The following is a 4,269-nucleotide window of genomic DNA, read 5'->3' as shown; positions in this document are numbered from 1 at the left end:
AGTATCGGCAGCAATACTGATCCATGGATCTTGATTGGTGCGTCACTCGTTCGGCTCAGACCTGCCAGAGTACGGCGAGCAGAGTGACGGACCCCGTGACATCGTTTGGATCCGCAGAGGAGAGCGAGTTAATCTTGCGTTCAGCTGAATGAGTGAAGAGATGCTTTTTCTCATGTTGTTGCAGAGACCAAGATGCTGAGAGGTTCACTAGAGCACCTCCTGGTTTCTGCCCCTCTGTCCCCAGAGATGGAGAGGCTCTTGGGGGTGGGGGTGGGGGCGGTCTTCAGCACAACGTCAAGAAGTCATGCTTTTCATCTGGATCTGTCAACCAGAGAGATGTTTGCTATGGGTCATATACCTTCGCCGTGACTCTCACCTGTGTATCCCAGGAGCCTGGCGCTTAACCTGCCCTGGCCGTCTATTGACTTAGCAGCTTTTTATTGGACAGCTATTTGAATGTGCGCGTGCTGTCGGCAGCCCAGGGAGAGGAGTCAGAAAGGGGGGAGGGGAGGGGGGGAGGAGGGGGGGGGGGGGGGCTGGTATTCGGCACTTCCTGCGAGAAGAAGAAGCGTAAATCACAGCCAGGCAAGGATGAGATCGTCGCTGTAACCAGCCTGACGGAGCAGTGCCATCTGTGCCCGCTCCGTGAGACGGCATCAATCCATCATCACCCGTCCTCCTGCCTGCGTGCGAGCAGCGGCGGCTCCTTGAGGAGTGCGGTTGCCTGGGTCCCGTGTGGCCTCAGGACACCTTGGTCTGACATCTGAACTCACTCACTTTTTTTTGTGATTTTAATTTCATTTTACATCTGCATTCTTATTTGCTTTTTTAAACTTAAGACCCTGTCTTGGTTTTAATTGTGCTAACTGGGACCATGGAGCTATGACCCCCCCCCCCCCCCCCCACAGTATGTTAATCCAATCAGGATTTAGATAACCCAATTAACCCCTGCCGCCTAGATGGACTCTGTGGCCAAAGCAATCTGGATTAACAGGATGAAAGACTCGTCAGGCAAATTGAAGGAAAAACTCCTTGACGCCCATCTCATTGCTGTTGAGCAGGTGTGTGTGTGTGTGTGTGTGTGTGTGTGTGGCGGGGGGGGGGGGATAAGATGGATATCATAGTTGTCTTAAGTGATTAAGGGGGATTCTTGGGGTTAGAGATGAGAGGGACAGAGAGAGTGTCAGCTTGTGTGTGTGTGTGTGTGTGTGTGTGTGTGTGTGTGTGTGTGTGTGTGTGTGTGTGTGAGTGAGTGTGTGTGTGTGATAGCAGCTGTGGGCTACAGTGTGACATTGGTCCAGCTCTGTGGAATTCCTACTTTTATTTGTATTTATATGTTTATGACGGGAAGACCCTTGGACACACACACAATGTGTGTTTATGATGGGGAGACCCTTGAACACACACACACAGTGTCTCATTTTTTGTGTAATTTGACACATTGACTCTTGGGGATTTGTGAAAAATAAAGAATTTTGTGTTTAGTGATTTTGGGCAAGATGGCATAGCACTGACTGATGGTTGTGTCCCTGACTCCTTGGAATGATTATGCCCTTGTTTCACTTCAGGGGGTAGATCAGAGCAGTGGTTCCCAAAGTGCCCTCCTCTCCCCCCCCCGCCCCCCAGAATCACAGCAAGGGGGGGGGACGGGTTGAGGGTGATAAAAACAAAACAACAACTCTAAACAACTAACTGCAACTACAACCAACTACTATCAAATGAAGTATGACAGTGCTCTTGCACCATAGAGGCCTGTGTAACTAACCTATTTGGCCTGGGCCTACTGTTTAGCCTGTTAGAAGGGATAGTTAACTTAAGTATTAATACAACGGACATTCGCCTGAACCTGAATCGATCCAAAAAATGGAACACTACACAGCAAGTCTTCAAACCGTGTTTGATCTGCCCAGACTTGATTAGTTTTAGACAAAGGAACAAAGGGAAAAGCAAGAATAGTTGAGCTGAGAGAAAGACTCTGTTGCTGTCTCTGTCTTGATGCCAAGTATCTTGCACAAGCTTGCGTGCAGAGACCTCTGTGATTGGTTGATGAGTGATAGGTCTGTGTCGGTGAGTATGCATGTGTGCTTCATAGCACACCACAAAGAATGATAAAAGAGATAAATAAATAATATATTATCATGATATGATAATATTCTGGACATGAGGTCGGCATGAAAAAATCCCTGATAACGTATGCTGACACACTTGAGGAGACAGGAGATAGTTTTGATATTTGTACAATAAAAACGTTCAGGCATTCAATTCAATTCCATTACTGCACTGTTTTGTTTTGGTTGGTTGGTGACTTAGCCTATTGCATCCCTTAGAAGCTCCATAATTATTCCCTTGCTAATGAGACCGTATCTTTTTCAGTAATTATCCATCTGCATTCAAACACATTGTAATGTGGAAACAGCTCGCTCTGTCAAAGAGAGGGGGGCCTGCAATGGAGTGTTTGGGAACCGCTGGATGAGATTGATGAGTCCGGTGGTCCTGTCTCTGTGATGTATGTGGCACTGGATGTGTCCTGCCAGAACCCTTGTGCCGAGCTGGCAGCCCCTCAGACAATGTGGCATCGCTGCAAGCTGACTGCTTCATAATTGGCTGGTGATATCCAATCAGCTGCCTGAATATTAGCAAACGGGTGTATTGATCCTCAAAGATGGTTTCTGTAAACGTGGTGTGTCGGAGGGATTTCAGATGATCAGATAATACCATGAAACATTGTGTGTGTGTGTGTGTGTGTGTGTGTGTGTGTGTGTGTGTTCTGGATAATACCATGAAACATTTTGATGCCGCAGTATCGCTCCTTTGCAATGTCTGGAAATTGTACCTTTCAGACAGAACACACACACACACACTCCACTGATTGCCTTCTGTGATCGCACGATATGCATAGCCCATATTTTCTTGGCATCACGATGCCAGCTGCTGTTGTTGTTGTACTTCACAATTTTCAACCACTGTTTAATTGGCTGTTCAAGATAAATGGATGGCTGTGCACTTGGGGAAGTGGGAATGCAGTACTTTAATCTGTGTTTGCAGTGTTATGTTATGTCATGTCATGGTCTGTTACGCGTACATGCATATTCTGATACGAAGATATTTTTACTTTACTAGATAAGAAAGTAGTGGGGCCTTATCCCTCCGAGCAGTTGGAAATCATGATATCCAAAGACATGATGATCTTATTCAAATTGCAATCTCAAGAAGCTTTCAAAGGGGGAAAAAAACTATCAAAGGAATCTGCCTTATACCTTTCTTTTCATCATCGCAAAAAAAAACTGCTCCTCAGTCAGTGGCTGTAAGATTGGGTTGACTCACACACACACACACACACACACACACACACACACACACACACACACACACACACACAGATTGGGTTGACTCTTTGACTCTCATTGAGACCCAAATTATTATCCTGCTTGGTTTGTTTGTATGAGTAAGGCTGAGGATCTGAACATGATTAGGGGGGCCTGTCCGTCATCCTGGGGCCTGTCCGTCATCCCGGGGGCCTGTCAGTCAGTCATCCTGGGGCTCCTGTGGGCCACAGGCTTTAGGCTGAATGGGGGTTTGGGCTGTGATGATGAGTCCACTGGGTCCAGTACACACAGACGGGCTTGTTAGAGCCCTCGTTACTTCCAGCGAGGCTCTCTGTGCCAAAGCTGGTTCGTGGCCTCTTTCATACGAGCCAGATGTTCACCTTGAAGGTAAAGGACGGAGGTGCCATGTGCATGTGTGCATGGCCTGAGTTGGTGTGTGTGTGTGTGTGTGTGTGTGTGTGTGTGTGTGTGTGTGTGTGTGTGTGTGTGCATGGCCTGAGTTGGTGTGTGTGTGTGAGCCTCTGTGTGTGTGTGTGTGTGTGTGTGTGTGTGTGTGTGTGCATGGCCTGAGTTGGTGTGTGTGTGTGAGCCTCTGTGTGTGTGTGTGTGTGTGTGTGTGTGTGTGTGTGTGTGTGCATGGCCTGAGTTGTTTGGTGTGTGTGTGAGCCTCTGTGCGTGTGTGTGTGTGTGTGTGTGTGTGTGTGTGTGTGTGTGCTCATGCACATATGGGTTTGTGCGTGCCACTGCTGTGCCTATGGCTGTGTGTATTTGAATCCCACAGACAGCTGGTTGCCCTTAGTAAAAAAAGAAAAGAAAAAAAAATCTCCACTTAAAGTTATGACATGATGTTTTGTATGGGTGTGCACTGGAGACCCAGCAGAATCCCCAGTCCAGTGTAGGAGCTCTCCTCTGTGTCTGTGTCTGTGTGTGTGTGTGTGTGTGT

Source organism: Clupea harengus, chromosome 13 (assembly GCF_900700415.2).
Source record: "Clupea harengus chromosome 13, Ch_v2.0.2, whole genome shotgun sequence".
Lineage (NCBI taxonomy): Eukaryota > Metazoa > Chordata > Actinopteri > Clupeiformes > Clupeidae > Clupea > Clupea harengus.
The sequence above is the reverse complement of the archived record's forward strand: the minus strand, read 5'-3'. Positions refer to the sequence as shown.